Source organism: Pleurodeles waltl, chromosome 11 (assembly GCF_031143425.1).
Source record: "Pleurodeles waltl isolate 20211129_DDA chromosome 11, aPleWal1.hap1.20221129, whole genome shotgun sequence".
NCBI lineage: Eukaryota > Metazoa > Chordata > Amphibia > Caudata > Salamandridae > Pleurodeles > Pleurodeles waltl.
In genome coordinates this window covers 268294275-268316246 of record NC_090450.1, presented here as the reverse complement: position 1 = coordinate 268316246, position 21972 = coordinate 268294275, and positions in this window count along the sequence as shown.

Genomic DNA, 21972 nt, shown 5'->3' with positions numbered 1-21972 from the left:
CTCCTTCCGCAATGCAGTTAACAAACAACGTGCCACCGGCTAAACGGCTAAAATTGATGCTCCACTCTCATCCCTGCTGGGAGATCGACACATTGTGGCTGGATAAACGATGCACAACACCCGCTTACGGAGGCTGATGACGCAAACCCCATTCAGTGCGGTTTCCTAACAGCGTGCGACTGGATTTTCCATGCATCATCCCTGGGCGTCGAAGTCAACCTGACTCTTTGCCGATCCAAGGTGCCCCGTCCGGAAATCGACGCATTGCTCTCTTGTGAGGGAGAAAAACGACGCATCACTGACCTGACCTGAACAAAAGGACCACCGGCCTCACTTGCGAGTAAGGAATTGATGCATCACTGGCTTTCCTGATGCAAGCTTGCTAGTATGGCTTTATTTTTTATGCTAACCAGGTACTTTGTGTAACAACAGTGTTCTCACTGTTTTCTAAGGACTAAAACTCTTATTCTTTATAAAATCCATAACTTGAATTGTGTATGTTGGATTTTTGTCGTTTGGGCTTGATATGTTTAGATAAATATTACCTATTTTACTAAACCTGTGTTGTGTCATTTTGTAGTGGTCACTGTATTACTGTGTGTGGTGGTACAAATACTTTTACACATTGCTTCTGAAGTTAAGCTTGCCTTCTCATGCCAAGCTACCAAGGGGGTGAGCGGGAGTTAATTGAGGGTGATTTCCCTTTACCCTGACTAGAGTGAGGGTTTTTGCTTGGACAGAGGGTAACCTGACTGCCAACCAAAGACCCCATTTCTAACAGCTGACATTTTGTATACTGTACTATAAATACTTTTAACCTGGAATACAAGCAAAGATAACCAATGTTTTAGGCCATAATACCATTGAGATGAGGGCTATTCTACACAATTCTCTCACATTTGGATTTCAGGTTAAAGCATTTGTTTTTTGGGCATGTTTATACTCACTCGAAAACATGCCTCAAACATTTCCTCTCAAAATCATATTTTTTAAAGAAACTCGGGAAGTCATGTCAGCAAAGGTTGTATACTCAAATGTGATGTGTAAGAGACTATCTAACAAACTGGTGAACACACTGCGGGTAATTATGCAAAGCAGAGGTTAACACTTACCACCAAATACCAACAAATAAAATGATATTAAAGAGCATTGACAAAGCCAATAGATCTGTTATTTAAAATATGTGTTTTTGTTGCATCACATGTAGCTTCTGTTTGTCTGTAGTTCGATTTGTGTGTAACTTGTAGATTCGTAATGGCTAACAGTTGTATACAATGTGTTATCGGGTAGGTTTATGTATTTACTTGCTTTTTGAAGTGGGTAATTCGTGTTTCACTTGTGTGTTTTCTTTTTGTTATTAGTATGACTCAGTTGCGTAGTGTTTGTTTGTTGACTGAGCCTAATCATGGTAAGGCATCCCTGGTCTTATTCTGGTGTTTTTGTGAGTGGCTGTAGAAAATCATAGAGTACCTCCTATGTACTCACAAACTGACAAGTCCACTAAAGGAGAAACACAGAGCCACTAGGCAAGGAGGAACATGAACAGAATAGCAGGCCTTCCCCGGCCATCTCCCTGCCTTCTGTGGGTTTTGGTATTGATTTGCTTACATGGAAAATGTTTAAACTAGCATATCTGTTAATCTCTTTTTGGAAATGTCTGAATAGGAATATGCAGAGCTACAAATTCATACATTGTTGCCTACTAGTCCTGTGTCACGTGTATCCACTGCTGACCCTTTAGTCAACAGTGACTGGCTGAATTGTCTGATTCGTAGCTCCACTTTTACAATGTTAAGTCTGAATCTGACATTTTCAGTATGCAGTGTGGTTTGCTAAAACGTCAGCACTTTATATTGTGTCCCGCACGACATGGAGCTGCTTGGACGTGCTGGTACTATTTTAAGCAGTCTAAATTGTCCCTTTGGCTTTCTTGAAATGTCGTAACCAGTTCTACCGCTTTTTCCACCCCTCTGCTAGCTCATCTTTCAGTGCTCAGCATCGTATTACAATACCAGGGCCTCGCTCCTGAATCTGACATCATGCCAGGTCCCTCCCTATTTAGGCAGAATCCCAGTTTGCATTGCATGGCTTTTGATAATTCTGTGAACCAACACTAATTACTTTGTCAACAAAGAGAGAAACCCAACTCACCCTCAGTTTTTATTATAATCATAATATATGTATGCTATTATTTATCTCAAATGCGGGGTACCACGAGGCCAATGAGAAAAAAACACTAATTACATGCAACATTGTTTTATTACAGTCTGTATTGTCCAAAATGTATACATACATTCATCAAGTACATTTTACATCAATACAGATATCCACATTTAAAAGATGCAAAATTCCATCAACATTTCATCGAAAATTTATTTGAAAGTAAATATTTAGGCCTACGCCCCAACACCCAAAAATGTAAAAATACAATCCTGTCGTTCATTCTTTTTAGACACATGACCGTTTTAAAACGGTTGAAAATACTAAAGTGTCCATACCAGCTTCCAAATTCTTAAATGCGACCCCAAAGCAGGAGTTATTTGTGGGTACTTCCTATTTCGCCATTGACAAGTTTTGATTTAGCATAGCCTGCTGACTTCCCCTAGGTCAGGACAACAGCTCATGTGCCGAATCTTGAGAGGCCCCCAGATCGGAAGATATAAGGAAGTAGACTCACAACAATATTTTGCTCCTTTGTAGGAAAAAACCCATCTGATATCCTAGGCACATAACAGCCACATAGCCCTTCAAATAAAACCATTTAAACAATAAGGGTGTCCTATAATGTAACATGTGTACATCTCAATAAATTGATGAATCAAACTTTCACCATTTAAAGTGTATGAGAAAGAGTTACAATTACGCATGCCTTACAGAATGGGTATTCGCAAACATTTTCCCAGGAGCCACAACTGTTGGTCTGTGATGTGACCGAGGGCCTGTGATGTGACCGAGGGCCGCACTGATGCCAGCAGGGTGGCGGTCATGAGCTTGGGGGAGGGGGAACTGGCGGTAAGGTGGGTGTAGAGGACAAAAAGCATATCTATCTAGTGTCTGCATTGCACAATGTAAAACCAAAAACTTGGGATTAATCCAGTTTTCTCCACTTAACTAAATTGTGTGATCCTAGGCAGTTGATTTTATTTATCTTTCCCTCCTTTTTTTTCATTATGACATATGAGGACCTCCAAAAAAAAATGACTTCAGAATGTGCACTGTAAAAAACCTTTCGTGTTTGATATAACACACTATAATGTTGTTCGTGTATAGTGGAACCCAGGTCACCCAAAGAGAGCATACATAACTGACTTGCCTCTCAGTTCAGTATTGGCATTGTTGTTAGGGGGGAGGGGGGATGCTGAAGGAGGAAAATGAATATTTCAAAATTCATGTTTAAAAACTATCACTTTTAAAATAATACTTCTCAGTGCACAGATACATTCTTATGTGTTAAGGTAAAACCGTTCTGCATGTTAATAAAATACATTTGTAAAAATTTTTTTGAACAGACTGTAATACTTTTAAACTTTTGCTGCAAAGATTTATTTAAAAAAGAAGGTGTTTCTAAAGTTAAGTGGTGCAGGGCACCCTAGTTATTTAATACTCCACTTGTCACCCGGATGTCCGAAGATCATTATAAGGAAATCTGTACATTATACGAGGTGACTGTGTGACCTCACTGTGGAGTAAATTCACAAGCCTCTCCAGGCTTGTTTGGACAGCCTTAGCTCAATCTTGAGTATCTGGGTCTTCGAGCAGTCAGACTTTGTCAAAGGAACAAGTGCGAAGCATAAGAATTACGAACAAAGTTACTTAATAGAGAAATACAACACAAGGAAAGCCCAAAACAAATTCATTAAAGTACCTCTAATTTTTATGAATTTTAGAAACCAAAATGAATGAAATCCACTGGAGGGTTCCAGATATATAAATTATTAAGCAAATATTAAATCACTGCTTTTCATTCAGATCGCAAACAAAAATTGGCAACTACAGCAGTTAGCAGTTACTTGGAAACCCTTTCATCACTTTTGTAAAGCTGGAAATGACTATTCCAGCCTGCTTTTGTCAACCATCTCCTGCCAAGCGCGAGTCACGGGGCCAATGAGGCTGGGCAGGACAGTTACGTAGCAGTCAAAGCAGTGTCCAATCCAGTTCCAGATTCTATAGGCAAATCACCATAGACAGCAATGGAGTGGTCCTGTTTCAATAGATGCAGAATGCTGAAGATGATGAAGGATGCCGATCGGTGATGGGGGTCATCCTGAGGCCAACTATTGGTCCACCATAGGGTTCAATGTCCCTCAAAGTCTGGTTAAAGTCTACCCAAGAACCAGTTGCCTCTGGTCTACTGGTATCTGGTTACAGCGAAACCAGCATCTTTGTTTAACTGAGACTAGTGTCCGTCATGGGCAACCAAGCTACACCCTACCAACTCTTCTGGATCTGGCAGACTCAGGTGCAACTTTTGAGTGCCAAGACTGGGTGTTCCAGGTTGTACTTGACAGCCAGTAGCCATCAGGCAATATTGGCATCCATCTAAGCATTTGTGGCCCTGTAGCTGTACCAGAAAGTCAGCCAACTGACTCTAGGAGTCTCTGCTTCTGTCTGAGGCTCAGGGATGACCTTTCCTTGAGCAGAGCACCACAGTCATAATTCCCTCTTTGCTAGCCCAAAGATCAGCAGGGGCTGGCCATTCCATGGTGCAGTCTCTCTTTGCCAGGTCCCGGAATAGCAGGGCAGTTTTTCTTCCAACCACTCTCCAGAGCAGATGTGATCTGAGTTCAGGGTGTAGGAAAGTACCCTCTTTTTGGCATGGTTACCCCCACTTTTTGCCTGCTATCAGTATGCTTAGACTGTTTTCACTGGGATCCTGCTAACCCATAACCCAGTGATTGTGCGCTCTTCCACTAAATTTAGGCACCTAGGACCTTGTACACTCCACAATTGGCATACTAGTGCCCTCTTATAAGTCCCTAGTATATGGTACTTATGTACCCAGGGCATTGGGGCAACAGGGGCTCCCCAATGAGTTGCAGCATGTATTGTGACATACATGGGAGCCCATGCAAAATGTGTCTACAGGCCTGCCATTGCAGCCTGCGTGAAAAGGTGCATGCACCCTTTCACCACAGGTAACTGCAGCAGGTCACTGTAAGTCACCCCTATGGTAGGCCCTCCTAGCCCAGAGGGTAGGGTTCAGGTCCATGTGTGTGAGGGCACCCCAGCATGAGCAGAGGTGCCCCTGCAAACTTCAGTTCCATTGCACTGGACTTCGTAAGTGCAGGGAAGGCATTTTACCCGTGAACTGGCCACAGGTCACACTACCTGTGTACAGCTACACAATGTTAACTCAGAACCTGGGCTTGTTTGGTACCAAACATGTTGGAATCATGCCCCATACTGTTGCCAGTATTGGTTGTATGATGCCATGCACTGTGGGGGCTCCTTAGAGGACCCCCAGTATTGCTCCTACCAGTCTTCTTGGGCTTCCCTGTCAACCTGTGCTGCTGCCACCCCTCAGACAGGTTTCTGCCTTCCTGCTGCTTGTCCAGCTCAGGCAGGGGAATGCAGAACAAATGATTTTCTCTGGGAGAGGGAGGCAACAAACTCTCCCTTGGAAATAGATGTTACAAGGCATGGAAGGGGTAGCCTCCCCAAGCCACCGGTTTGCATAAACTAGTTTTCACCAGCTCAGGGACCCCCCGCTCCCTGCTCTGGCCCGAAACTGGACAAAGGAAAGGGGAGTGACAACTACCCTGTCCATCACCACCCCATGGAGGGTTTCCAGAGCTCATCCAGGTGGCCACTGGATTCTGCCATCTTGACCAAGATGTGCAGAGGACCCTGGAAGCATCTGAGTGGCCAGGTCAGGCAGGTGACATCACAGACCCCTTCTCATAGGTGGCCACCTTGCTAGGTGACCAAACCCCCTTTTTGGGCTATTTAGGGACTTCCTTGCTCTACCCCACCAGGACTCCTCTGCAATGTTTACCTCCATTTCTGGCCACTGGAACCTCAACTGGACTCTTCAGGAACCAACAAGACTGCAACTGTAGCAACACCTTTACTCTGCAACATTGTTTCTCCAGATCCTTCCTGCAAATGCAACATTTTCCTGGCTGTGCATCCTCTGGAGTCAGTGAGACTTTAGCCTGCACCAAGAAGCAAGAAGGAATCTCCCTTGGAGTGAAGGAATCACTCCCTTGCATCTGCAGGCACCTACAGCAACGATGTCTGGCTGCGTGGATCTGCTCTCCTCTGGAACTGCGTGGATCCCGCATCACAGGTGGTAGTCTGGAGTGGTCCCCATAGTCCTCTCTGCCAGCTGTCCAACTTGGGAAACAGTGAGCCCTTGACTCTCCTTGCAGGAGAGTACCCCTGTGCACTGTGACTCTTGCAGATACCAATGCTTGCTGTCTCCTGCTCCAAGGGGTATTCAGGCTCCAAGTAGTCCCGGCCACCAGCAACTCTTCCTGCCAAGCACAATCTTCTTCCTGCTGCTTCAGCGACGTGGGTCTCCTCTTCAGTTGTGCTGACTGGGCCTCACTGCAACTTACTGGGCCTACTGCCAGTGGGTTGCCTGTGGGGGCTGTGACTGCTTCTGTTGGCTCCCTTGGCTGCTGAGCGTCACCCTGGACTCCCCTCCAAGGGTCGAGTCCCCTGTACCATTCTGCTCCTCTTCAGCCTTGCAACTCTTCTTTTGCTCCTCTTCCATTTGCCAAGGGTTGTTGGTGGTTCTCCAGCACTACTGACCATCTGCAACACAACAACCAACGTGGCACACCATCTGCACCACTCCAAGGACTCCTCTTCAGCTCCTGGGCTCCACAGCTGGTCTTCTTCCCCTGTTGTCCTGGTTTTTCAGCCACAGAAGGGTGGGTAGTAGCTCCTGCCCCCACTTGACTCTGTCCCCTTCTTTTTCAGATCTTCTTCTACTGGAACCCACCTTTGGTTTCTTCTAGTCTGGTCTGGTTCTTGTACAATCCTTTTCCCAAGTCCTCCTGTTAGACCTTGGGGAGACCAGGTACTCTCCTGGTCGCTTGGGGTAACTCAGGTACTCACCTCTTGGGGTTCCTAGTTCTTCCAGCTCCCCTCCTACAACTCCATATCCTTAGGTGAGGGACTTCACTTCGTATTCCACTTTCTTAGTATATGGTTTAGCCCTCCCTAGGGCACTCACTATTTTCACTAACTATTGCTAATGTTTGTTGTTTCTATGCTAATTGCTCTTTGCTATTGTGTAAATAACTAGTGTGCACTTACCTCCAGTTGGGGGAAACCGCCTATAAGTAACCTAGTGTGTGTTAGTATAAGAAAGTACCTTTATTTTAGTAACAATGTGTGGTTCTTTCATGTGTGACAAGTTACTGTGTGACTATAGTGGTATTGCATAAGCTCTGCATCTCTCCTAGATAATCCTTGGCTGCTGATCCACAGCTACCTCTAGAGAACCCTGGCTTCCTAGACACTGCCTACACTTCACTAATAGGGGTTGCCTTGACCTGGTATGAGGTGTCCACCACACAACAGGCCAGCTTCCTACACCGGGTGCCAGGGTTGCCACTCTTAAGCCCAGTACTTGCCCTCGGGGGGATGTGGTGACTACTAGCCAATGGGCTACCAAGTCACCTCCCACCTGATGACAACTTCCTGTCAAGTGCTGTCTCAGAATGTTGATGCAATATTCTGCCTACTCCCAAGACAGCAGTACTCCTCTCCTGGTGTATGGTGCTCAGTAGCCGAATTATGTGTGTTCATCATTTGCTCTTCATAGGCGGCTTCCCCCCTGATGCTCGCCTTTTGGGCTCACACACCACTTAACCTTCCCGCCAGAAACAGAGAACACGTCTTCTAATGACAGGCCCTTTGTGTTCCTTCCTGAGATTCGTGCACACCTCTGCCAGGAGGGCAGAAGCCTGTTTTGTGGCCAGTAACCGTAAACGGTCACTAGAAGACTTGGGCAATAGAGTGCCTTCTTTCTAAATTTGCTACTTAAAAGTTACATTAAATTTGACTTGGACATTAAGTCATGTTTATTGTAACAATTCTGATGATACCTTGAAGAATCATATTTAGTAGTCCCATTCAGAAGTTGTACTGCTGAGTTGTCAGCATGTAACCTTGTGCTCACCAATGGGGCTACTACCTCCTCTGCAGTAAAAACAACAATTCAGGGTTTATACTGTCATGTAAACTCATGACCTACTTGTTAATATACAGCACCATGCCTTGATGCTTGTTAGGGATGCCTTAGAGTGACATAAATATACTAAAAGGTAAGGCTTAGGCTTTTTAATTACTTTAAATGGTAATGTTGAGTTAGTATTTAAACTTGTTCTTCCAATGTGCACTGGCAAGCTGGGAGACATGCTTTTCCTTGTCACATTCATGATGGCACAATAAGTACTGCAGTCTGAGAGGAGACTTCAACTTACAGGCCCTGTATGCACCTGGTATCATATACTAGGGGCTTATTATAATATATGTTAACTTATGCCAATTGGGTATAAGCCATTTAAACATACACTTGTAAGGATCAGAGTGCATGCATTGGTTAGCAGGGCCCAGTGCATCACAGAGTCATTACACCAGTACCTAATAGTCACTAAGTGGGGGTGAACCTGCAAAAAGCTATTTCCTCTCAATCATAATTTCTACAAAAAAAATCTTTATTTAGATCAGCAGTTTTTAGACAGGAATGCACAAGTCATCACAATTATCTTCTTTTTTGGATTCCAGCTAACACATAGTAGGGTAATCTGTCAATCAGTATATATATCTATATATTTATTTATATATATATATATATATAGATATATATATCTATATATATATATATATATATATATATGTATATATATATATAGATAGATATATATATTTATATATATATATACATATATATATATAAATATATATATCTATCTATCTATCTATCTATATATATATATATATATATATATATAGATATATTTATATATATATATATATATAGATATATAGATAGATATATAAATATAAACTGTCTATTCCAACAAATGGTGCCAACGATTTATTGTCCATTGTTCCTAGTTCCTATGCATCCTCAAACAGTGTTGCCTCTTCTATTGTTGAAGTCTAAAACACTAGGTGCCACAGTGGGCAGAAAAAAAATGTAAGTTTTCCTATTCCTAAATTCCCATTAAAAAACTGCTACCTCTAGTATAGTATAGCTCGCTTAAAATTTTGCATGCATTAAACAATCATGGAGAATAACCCTGACATGAATAATTAACAAGTATAAACAGCCACCACACTTGAACGCAAAGTGCATTTATGAACATTTGCTGGAAACGGGCACTGCTTGTTTGTTTAACAAAGATAACCAAATCCCATGGGGGACAAAAATACTCTCCTGTAAACCCTTATCTTGATAGATGAAACTAAATAACCCAATATCTTTCACTCGGCATATCTGATAGTCCCCACTTACTTTGAGAAACACCACACTGCTTTGTTAAAGACAATACTCACTACCAAAATGTTGTGCCATCAATATTACAGAGCAGAATATCATCACAAATAAGGTAAATATATTGGAATTTTTCTAAATACCCTTATAAAAAATTTATTTAAAAAATCATATTACAAAATTATAATATGAATAAAAATAGTTTTAATAAGCAATGTAAAAAATATACATACATTCTTTAAAATATAAAATATAAAAACCTTATATGAACACATTTTAAAATACATTAAATTCAAAATATTAATGATAGCTTAAAAGTTTAAAAATAACAAACATATACATCACCAAAACATATATCTTACCTAATTGTGATATTAAAATGAATATAAAAATGATTTGTATTCATACTGTGAACTAGAACTATGAACTAAATATATACATAATATGTATTTTAAAATAAAGTGAACATAGTCAAACCATCGAAAAAAGATACAGTGATAATATTGATTATATCAATAATAACTTAAAAATTTAAATTAGCAAACATATATTACAATCACATATAACACTATTACTAAATAACATTAATAAATGTAAAAGTACAATGTATAATACAATTTACAAAGTAATATAAAATATTAAATAAAAAATACAAAATATTTTAAAAATTCCAACAATAAAAAACAAACAGCAGTAGCAGAAGTTTTGGAGATTAACTATTACAACTCAAATTTGGGCAGAAATAGGAAAAGCGTTGGACTCTGAAGATTTTAGATGTATTATTTCCACTCCAATGTAACCAAAAGCAGGGAACGTGTATGATTTAGGAGGAGTTATATTTATGATTACCACTGCAACTAGAGGAAACAGGGAAAGTGTTAGATTTTGGAGGGATTAGATTTACTGTTCCCACTCCAACATAAGCAACAGTATGGAAAGTGTTGGACGGGTTAAATTTACTAACCCCACATAAGGTAAGCAAAAGCAGGGGAAAGTGTTAGACTTGGGAAAGGCTGTATTTAAGATTTCACTCCAATAACAGCAAAATCAGGGAAAGTGTTGAACATTGTAGGGGTTAGATTTATTATCCACTTTAACATAAGCAAAATCGGGGAAAGTGCTGGACTTTGGAAGGGTTAGGTTTACTATTCTCACTCATATCCAAGCAACAGTAGGAAAAGTGTCAGACTTTGAAGGGGGTTACGTTTTCTATTCCAGGTCTAACGTAATTCAAAGCAGGGAGAGTGTTGAACTTTGGAGGAATTATTTTTACTATTCCCATTCCAATCTAAGGACCGGTAGGGAAAGTGTTGGTTGTGGAGGGGTTAAGTTTACTATTCCCAGTCCAGCATATGCAAAATTAGGGAAAGTGTTGGACTTTGAAGACTTTAGAGATACAAATTCCAGCTCCAATATGAGCAAAATTAGGGAATTTGGATGGGTTAGATTTACTATTCCCAATCCAATCTAAACAAAAGTGGTGAAAGTGTATAATTTTGGAGGGTTTATATTTACTATTCCCAGTCCAACATAGGTAAAGGCAGGGAAAGTGTTTAACCACTGAGGCGTTACAATTACTATTTCCACACCAACGTAAGCAAAAGGAGGGTAAGTGTTGATCTTAGCAAGGGTTATGTATACCATTCCATCTCTTAATAATTGTTAAACAAACATTTACATAGCTAACAACACCAATTATTAAAACATATACAAATTAAAAATTATAAACAATATAAAAATAATAATACCAAAATATTTAAAAAACAAAACAAAATAAATACATTTAAAATAATATACTTCCCTCCCTACTGCCCAGCAATGCAGTAGCCCACCCAAAATTAAAATTAATTATAAATAAAACAATAATCTCATGAAATAGTAATTAAATAAAACACATAAACTTGAAACCAACATCAAATATAAATTATTTTACTGTTTATTATTAAATATACTTTTGAATGGATTACAAATTAATACAAATACATCAAATAATTAACATAACAAGTAATTAAAAATGAAATAATCAATTGTAGCAAATACATAATTGTCAAATACATTTTTAACCTGAAATTAATTCCTAAACAAAATATAATTTAAAGGAATTCCCACAATATTTCCCTTCAAACCCACACCTAAAATAAAAATTTGCACTGAAACTATACAAAAAAATGTAAACTAAAAATCAGTTAAATAATGAATATACCCATCAATTAACATTTTACTCATTTACTCACCAATACATTATTTAAATAACATAAAAAGTTAATTGAAAAAATGAAGAAAAAAACATAGTTAACTTCCCACCATATTACCTTATAAAGCAGACAACCTGTTACACATTACAAATTATGAACTACACAAAAAAGCAAATATGGTAATAATGCTAACAGCTAAATTAAGATATTAAGTAATATTTAAATTAATTTAAAATATTTTGAATACAACTATATTACAGTAAACAACATTCTTTTTAATAGTTTTAAAACTACATTATAAACGTAAAAAAACAACATTCTTACCTTCTTAAGTCTGCTACTTGGAATTTTTGTAGTGATATTTTTGACACAATAATAAAATTACATAATATTTTTGATTAAATTTTTGTGTCATTCACCGTTCTAATGAAAAATTAGGAAAAACTGAGGATTGTCAAGGGAGCATGGGAATCAGGGTTTGGAGGACCAGAGCCAGATGGACAAGGCAAGGATAATCAGAAGGACCAGGAATAAGAAAGACCAGTAGCAGAATGGCCATGAGGCCCTGAACCAGCAAAATGTAAAGGACTAGGAGTACTAGGAAAGGCCATGGTGGCTAGCCAACACTCAAGAGCATGGGCCAGATGGATGAGGATCAGGAAGGACAAAGCCAGGATGGCCAAACTCAGGGGAACCAGGAGGAGCAGTACTAGGCAGGGGTAGGACAAGAAGGACCAGGACCGGAAGAAAAAGAATAGGCAAATCAAGAGGATCAAGAATTGAAAGACCAGGCCCAGAAGAACCAGGAGAATCAGGGTAAAGTGGACTTGGAGGCTTAAGAAGACCATGCCAAGTATGACCGGGTTAAGGTGGAGTATAACCAAGGGTAACAGGACCTGCATGACCAAAGTGTCTGGAAAGGGGAGGGAGAAACAAGGGTCATTATGAGAGTTAGTAGTATCAGGACCACAAGGTGTGGCAAGGAGGACCAGGGGCAGGATAACCAGAAGAATCACCCTGGACTACAGTCACCAGGACAAGGTGGAAAGGGAAGACCATGACCACGAACCAAGGGACTAGAAGGAGTAGGCTACCATAGATGTGGGGACATGATCAGAAGGAACATGAAGGAATACCTTTGTACTGGCAATTTATATGTACTCACAGGTCCTTCATACTCACAGGTTCCATATACCTAGTGGTTGCAATCATGCACAGGTAATATATGCTCTTAAGCCATGGATTTAATATGTACACTAAATGGATACTCCAGGAAGGTGAACACTTTACAGGCCTGGTGTACAAACCCTAGCTGCAGTTTACAAACTTCAGTTTGCATGCAGACAGAATTATAAATTGAGCTGCATTTTGCAATGCGATTCATATACAAACCTGTCACATTGCAAAATTTGCGTGAAGTTGCAACACATTTTGGGCCTGATTCAGACCTTGGCGGACGGCGGAGGCCGTCTGCCAAGGTCCCGCCGACAAATGACCGCACCGCGGTCAAAAGACCGCGGCGGCCATTCAAACATTTCCGCTGGGCCGGCGGGCGCTCTCCACAAGAGCGCCCGCCGGCCCAGCGGAAATGCCCCTGCAACGAGGACGCCGGCTCAGAATTGAGCCGGCGTAGTTGCAGGGGTGCGACGGGTGCAGTTGCACCCGTCGCGTATTTCAGTGTCTGCAAAGCAGACACTGAAATACTTTGTGGGGCCCTCTTACGGGGGCCCCTGCAGTGCCCATGCCATTGGCATGGGCACTGCAGGGGCCCCCAGGGGCCCCGCGGCACCCCCTACCGCCATCCTGTTCATGGCGGGTTTCCCGCCATGAACAGGATGGCGGTAGGGGGTGTCTGAATCCCCATAGCGGCGGAGCACGCTCCGCCGCCATGTAGGATTCAATGGGGCAGCGGTAAACCGGCGGGAGACCGCCGGTTTACCCTTTCTGACCGCGGCTGAACCGCCGCGGTCAGAATGCCCTTGGGAGCACCGCCAGCCTGTTGGCGGTGCTCCCGTGGTCGGTGACCCTGGCGGTCACCGGCCGCCAGGGTCAGAATGACCCCCTTTGTCCCCTAAATATTATATGGGCCAGGGGCATTTTATAATTGATATGCATAGGGCTGAGGTTAATCTGAAGTGGCATGATGGGCATAAGATCTATGGCTGGAATGCTACCCTGGGTGAAACCCAGTGGTTAGACAAATTGCAACCATTTCCTCCCATCAACTTAAGTGTGTTTGACATTGTGCATCTCCCTACAGAAGGTTAGCGCAGGGTTGGAGGCCTGCAAGAATGGCAGACCTCCGACTCTGTTTTTAATTTTCTTTCAGGAAGAATGTGTTTTTTAAACACCTTAAAGGAACCACTGATGGTTTGAAAAAAATAGAAAGACATGGATGGCATCCGGCTGCCCCAGGTCACCCACAAGAATTCTCAAATGAGAAGGTTCAACTTTTGAATCAGTTAATATTCCAACTCTAGGGTTAGAAACTGATCAGTGGTTTGTGCCTGAAAAGACTCCTAACCTGTGTGACTCGCATATCTTTCACACCTCCTCATATTTGCAGTTTGCCACAAGTTGTAAGAGACTTTTCCGACTGGAAAGTGGCTTTCGTATTTTACTCAAAAATACAGTCGCAAAGCCTGTGATTTTGCAAATTGGAGGTCGTAAAATGCCTTTGTATATCTGGTCCTAGCTATGCAAAATATCTCCTATCCCAACAGGCAAACACCACCTCTGAGGCAATATGAACTCACAAATTATATCCATCAGTAGCCTCTAATATAGGAGTTACTTCTTCACATTTAAATGCCTCTTGAGCTGCTGCCTCATCGGTGAATTAGATCAGGGAGCACAGAGGCCTAGCAACGTCAATTCTGCCCATGGAGAACCCAGTTCTCTTCAGCGAGCCCTTTACAATAATGGCAGAGGAGCTGCATAGGTACATAAGTATCTGTGGGGTCCACATGGATCAATTTTGTTCATTTGAGTTTGCTTAAATTACACTGGAGATATAAATGCCTCAATAATGCTTGTGGTATCTTTGTCTTGTAATGCATAGCATGGCCCTGTTCTGTTTTTGAGAGTTAGTGCCTGGAAGTCTTAAATTATCTGGCTAATTGCCCTGAAGTCCACTGATTGCTGTCTATAAGCAAGCAAATCAGAAAGTTATTTTTTAGCATAGACATTCCACCCTTAACTAGGACCATTAGCAGCAATACCCTTTGAAAGCTGAGTTGCTTCCTGCAAGTCACCATATTTTTACAGTCACCCCATGCTCAGGGGTATACCGATAAGGAACTCATGAATGTATAATAAGATTGCTCTGTGAAGGTAATCAATTATAAAGAAAGTAAGGAGAAAAAGAAAGAAACAAATGAGAAAAGATAGATAAATACTGGAAGGAAAGACAGAGAAAGAAATGAAGAAAGTGAGGGTGGTATGGAAGGTAGGGCTTGAAGGAAAAAGAAAGTAAAGAAGGACAAAAGAAGAGCGAGGGAGTGAAGCTGAAGTAAGAGGAAAGGCATTAATAGATGATCAGGAACAAAGCAGAAAGGGGAAAAAGAAGTAGAAAAGCAAAAGAAAATGACAGAAGAGAAAACGGAAGAAAGAAAAATGATGAGGAGGATACCAAAGAAGAGAAGGGGTGGAAAAGGGGAGAATGCATTGAAGAAAACTGTGAAAAATAAAAATGATAAAAAAGGATAAAAGGGAGTCAAGAGAAAGAAAGTGAAAATACAGGGAGTGCAGAATTATTAGGCAAGTGAGTATTTTGACCACATCATCCTCTTTATGCATGTTGTCTTACTCCAAGCTGTATAGGCTTGAAAGCCTACTACCAATTAAGCATATTAGGTGATGTGCATCTCTGTAATGAGAAGGGGTGTGGTCTAATGACATCAACACCCTATATCAAGTGTCCATAATTATTAGGCAACTTCCTTTCCTTTGGCAAAATGGGTCAAAAGAAGGACTTGACAGGCTCAGAAAAGTCAAAAATAGTGAGATATCTTGCAGAGGGATGCAGCACTCTTAAAATTGCAAAGCTTCTGAAGCGTGATCATCGAACAATCAAGCGTTTCATTCAAAATAGTCAACAGGGTCGCAAGAAGCGTGTGGAAAAACCAAGGCGCAAAATAACTGCCCATGAACTGAGAAAAGTCAAGCGTGCAGCTGCCACGATGCCACTTGCCACCAGTTTGGCCATATTTCAGAGCTGCAACATCACTGGAGTGCCCAAAAGCACAAGGTGTGCAATACTCAGAGACATGGCCAAGGTAAGAAAGGCTGAAAGACGACCACCACTGAACAAGACACACAAGCTGAAACGTCAAGACTGGGCCAAGAAATATCTCAAGACTGATTTTTATAAGGTTTTATGGACTGATGAAATGAGAGTGAGTCTTGATGGGCCAGATGGATGGGCCCGTGGCTGGATTGGTAAAGGGCAGAGAGCTCCAGTCCGACTCAGACGCCAGCAAGGTGGAGGTGGAGTACTGGTTTGGGCTGGTATCATCAAAGATGAGCTTGTGGGGCCTTTTCGGGTTGAGGATGGAGTCAAGCTCAACTCCCAGTCCTACTGCCAGTTCCTGGAAGACACCTTCTTCAAGCAGTGGTACAGGAAGAAGTCTGCATCCTTCAAGAAAAACATGATTTTCATGCAGGACAATGCTCCATCACACGCGTCCAAGTACTCCACAGCGTGGCTGGCAAGAAAGGGTATAAAAGAAGGAAATCTAATGACATGGCCTCCTTGTTCACCTGATCTGAACCCCATTGTGAACCTGTGGTCCATCATCAAATGTGAGATTTACAAGGAGGGAAAACAGTAAACCTCTCTGAACAGTGTCTGGGAGGCTGTGGATGCTGCTGCACACAATGTTGATGGTGAACAGATCAAAACACTGACAGAATCCATGGATGGCAGGCTTTTGAGTGTCCTTGCAAAGAAAGGTGGCTATATTGGTCACTGATTTGTTTTTGTTTTGTTTTTTGAATGTCAGAAATGTATATTTGTGAATGTTGAGATGTTATATTGGTTTCACTGGTAATAATAAATAATTGAAATGGGTATATATTTTTTTTTGTTTAGTTGCCTAATAATTATGCACAGTAATAGTCACCTGCACACACAGATATCCCCCTAACATAGCTAAAACTAAAAACAAACTAAAAACTACTTCCAAAAATATTCAGCTTTGATATTAATGAGTTTTTTGGGTTCATTGAGAACATGGTTGTTGTTCAATAATAAAATTAATCCTCAAAAATACAACTTGCCTAATAATTCTGCACTCCCTGTAGGAGAACATAAGAAATGGAGAAATTGAAAGAAACAGAATAAGAGGATGAGAGAAGGAAATGAAAGAAATGTATTAGGAAACCAAGAGAAGTTGAAAAGAAAATGGTTAAAAGAGCATGAGAAAGATAGGAGAGGGAAAAAGAAAGGAAGAAGGAGGAAGAAGAAGAGAAGGAAAGAAAAAAGGAAAGAAGAAAACGTGAGAAGAACATGAGAAAAAGAAAGATGGAAATAAGAAAAGGGACTGAAGTAAAGGAAAAAATGAAACAAGAAAACAAAAAAGGAGAAAAATAAGGCAAAATTAAGTAAAAGAAAACAAATAAAACATTCCCTAGCATTGTGCCTAGATGCAGAGAGTGACGTAGCCGTGTTATTCATGAATCTAGTACAGTTTATTCATGCAGAGAAATAACCATGTTTCTTTGATTCTTGTTACAATGCAATGACTACTCTAAGAACTATTTGGAGAGTGTTTATTGTACTAAAATATAATATGTTATTTCTGGAATGTTCATATAAAAACCTTGTATAACCTTTTCTTGATTTCCAGGTACCTAGATTCTTGAGTCCTAGTTATAGTGAAGCCTTAAGCCATTTATGTTTTTAGTACAAGTGTTTATTTGAAACAAAACTTATTGAAAGTCATTGAGATTAATCTTGCAATTGTGTTGTTTAACTCTTGCTTCCACAGATCTCCTTCCCGCTGTTCCCAACCCAAAACCCATTCCCCCACTTGGCCATTCTTTAATTCTGTGCTATATTACTAGTAGAGTTTGGAGCTGCCAAGAGGTGGACATGTTGGGAACATGTGCAAGCCCCGAGGATCTGGTCTCCTTGACAATTTCATTATCTTTTATCATTTCTCGCTCCCATTCCTGTTCCGTCAAAACTCTTTGTTCTGCTCTTTCATGAGATTCCAAACCAGACAGCACATCCTAATAGGTAAAAGCAACATCACACTCCACTTCAACATTCTTATCCTCAATCGGCAACCGTGTCAATCCATCAGCCACAACATTGCATCTCCCAGGTATGTATTTAACTTAGAAGCAAGTCTTGCAAGTCTTGGTGACAGATTCTTCCCTCCAGCAGAACGTAGAATATTCACCAACGGTTTATGGTCCGTACACAACTTGAATTTTTTTCCCCAGATGTACAACCGGAATCTTTGCACAGCCCAAGTTGCAGCCAACATTTCCTTCTCGATTGCTGAATAGTTCCTTTCAGATTGCGATAGCGTACGGGAAGCGTAGGCCACGATCCACTTCTCATGACCCTTTTTCTGGGAAAGAACAGCTCCTATACTATAACTACTAGCATCAACAGCAATTTCACAATCTACATTAGTTACAAAAGGTTTCAAACATGGAGCTTGCAATATTTCTTGCTTAATACCTTCAAAACAAAAAGATTGATCCTTACCCCATACAAACGGAACATTCTTTCTCAATAGTTTCCTCAGACTCTCTATTTTGGTTGCACAATTCTCTGTAAAACGATAATAAAATTCTGTGAGACCCAAGAACAACATCAATTGCTCCTTGCTACTTGGCTCAGGAGCATCTATAATAGCCTTTACATGACCTAATTTTGGACGAATTCCTTCTCGAGAAATAATGTGGCCTAAGTACTCTACCTGTTTTTGACCAAATTTGCATTTTTCCTTCCTTACAGTCAACCCATATTCCTGAAGTATGACCAAAACGTCCTTCACACCTTATCATGTTCAGACCTATCCTTGCAATAAATCGAAATGTCATCTTGGAAAACCCTTGCATTTGGTACCACACTAAATATTCTATTCATTTCCCTCTGGAAAACAGCTGAGGAGCTAGCAAGACCAAAAGGTATTCTTCTATATTGAATTGCACCTTCTGTCGTTATGAATGCAGTGTAATGTTTAGAGCAGTCATCTAGTTCAATCTGATGATAGGCACTGGATAAATCTATGGTAGAAAATACAGAGGCATGACTTACAGATGATACCAATTCTTGTAATTTTGGCAGCGGAAATGTGTCAACCCAAATAGCTTCATTCAAGGACCTCAAATTGACACACAACCAAGATCACCATTCGCTTTCAAAGAAATCACCACAGGTAAAATCCAATCTGAACTCTCAATGGGTTCTATGATATTCCTTACACATAAATCCTTCAACATTTCCTTAAGCTTAGCCCTATAATTTACAGGCACATTCCTCACCTTATGCCTTACAGGAGTTGCATTTTCTCGCAATATGATTCGGTGTTTGAAGCCACTAAGCCTACCCAAGGATTCAGAAAATAACGCTGGAAAACTCTTATCCAATGCATCATAATTCAGTTGCTGTTCTAAATCATGCCCAACTACAGTATACACTGGAGTCATTTTCTTAGAGTAAATTTTTATGCCCAATTTTCTAATATGTGGCTAACCCAAAATTAACTGTCCCTTCTCAGCCACATACAACTTACCCTTCACATTTCCTCCCTTGGAACTGAATGTGTACATTTACATAACCCAATATGGGAATTTTGTGCCCTGTATAACTACAGGGCTCACATCCGCTGGAAACAATTCTCTACTAGGCCATAATTTCTGAAACATATCCATACGCATAATAGTGAACCAAGCACACAAATCAACCATTACTGTTACCTCCACTGCATCAATAAATAGTCTGCACATAGGTAATTTGGAAGGGTTATACTCAACATTACTATCATCTTCAAGGACACTCAAAAAACTACATCTTGAATCCTATTATCATCCATTTCATCATGCTCAGATACATAACTAATACCCCTTGTATATTTTTTGCATGCATTACATATTTTACTTAGGGCCGAATATTTCTTAAAATTTGCTAGGTGATCCCCAGCACCACATCTATAACATTGCTTTGCACTATTTTTTTCCAGTCCGATTTCTTCCCACACCCCTTAGAATCCTTGTTCACAGAACTGACAGCGACAGCTCCAAATTCAGAATCACTAAAATTCTTTCTTACAGTTTGAACACACTTCTCCGATACTTCAATAGTTATTGCTACTTCATTTGTGCCCCTCAACGTTAGCTCACTGCTACATGACCATAACTTCTCCTGTATTTTGCGAGATTTGGTCTTCATTAGTAATTGGTCTCTTAAAACGGTTGTAAGATATTTGCTCAAATTTGCAAGTGACAGCTAATCCTCTAAGTGCTGCCACAAATCGATCAATATATTCATCATCCTATTACATGCTCGAATAAAACTTATACCGTTCCAACACCACATTAATCTTCCTACCATAACGTTCTTGCAGTTGTTTCTTAGCAAGCTGGTATACATCCACTTCCCCAGCATTATCCATCTGCGGTAGGTTTTTAAATTCACGTAAACCAACTGCACCAAGTCTGTGCTTTAATAATGCTAAATATCTTTCTGGAGAACATTCTTGATCTTCCAAAACCTCCACGTACGCTTCAAACATATCGACCCACAATTCCCATTGAATGGGTGGTTCGCCAGGTTTCGCTAAGAAGAATGGTGGAGGTTGAATACTCGCCATCTTCAGCCGAGAGCAATAAGTGAAGGAAAAAAAAATAAAGAGAGGAAGGAAAGAGAAAAAAGAAAAAAAAATGTTAAAATATCAATAACGTTTTGGTCTGTAAAGTTGTACTTCCTTCCTTCCAACTACACTTTACACTTCACTAGGAATAGCTGGAGGAATGATCCAACACTGCAGCAAGGGTGTGGTGTTACCGTAGCAATATAGAACTCTTTACGTTGAGCTTCTTCAGAGGCACACTCAATTGAAAAAAACAGTCTACGCACCTTAGTGCATCCCTATGGCAACCATAGCAACAAATGCACGTTAAATGTAGCTATACCCGACTTGGCAAAAAAAAAAAAAGCACACAACGCGTAAGAGCGTTGCTATGGTAACCATGCTGTGCCAAGCCTGACAGGGAAGCTTACTATGTGAAAAACAGTGGCATGCCCACAAGGGCTGGAAATCAGGCAACACATCCACAGGTCGGTGTCGGATACCAGAGGCGTGATGATCACAGGTGTCGACATACTTCTACAAAACCCTCTGTGTCCGTTTCTTCCCCAGGCATCAACACATTTAAGTGAAGCGCTTGACATCTGTTGAAAAGTTAAAAGAAATGCCGGCACCCTTATAAGATCCCATCCTCGTCGCCACTGTTAAATTAAGCAGCCGAAGGTAGGTTCCAATAAGTTATTTATTCCAAGATTCAGGACAGAAACGGTGCCGACACACAAATACCGCCGCTTTCACTGTCGCCTTCCCAACCGTCCTCTACAACATTCTACTTCCCGGCTGTTGGACTTTTTTGCTTATGCAGGGTCATCCCCAATCTTTTTGCCTCCTGCCTCCTATATTTTCTGACCTGTTGTTGTTGGCTTTTGAACTCTGAGCACTTTACCACTGCTAACCAGTGCTAAAGTGCATATGCTCTCTGTATAAATTGTAATGTTGATTGGTTTATCCATGATTGGCATATTTGATTTACTAGTAAGTCCCTAGTAAGGTGCACTAGAGGTGCCAGGGCCTGTAAATCAAATGCTACTAGTGGGCCTGCAGCACTGGTTGTGCCACCCACATAAGTAGCTCTGTAATCATGTCTCAGACCTGCCACTGCAGCATCTGTGTGTGCAGTGTTAACTGTATATTCGACTTGGCAAGTGTGCCCAGTTGCCAGGCTTAAACCTTCCCTTTTCTTACATGTCAGACACCCCTAAGGTAGGCCATAGGTAGCCCCAAGGGCAGGGTGCAGTGTAAGGTTAAGGTAGGACATATAGTAATGTGTTTTATATGTCCTGACAGTGAAATATTTCTAAATTCGTTTTTCACTGTTGCAAGGCCTGTCCCTCTCATAGGTTAACATGGGGGCTACCTTTAAATCTGATTAAAGTGTAGATTCCCTTTGGGAGCGGATGGACATGTGGAGTTTGGGGTCTCTGAGATCACAATTTAAAAATACATCTTTTAGTAAAGTTGATTTTAAGATTGTGTGTTTGAAAATGCCACTTTT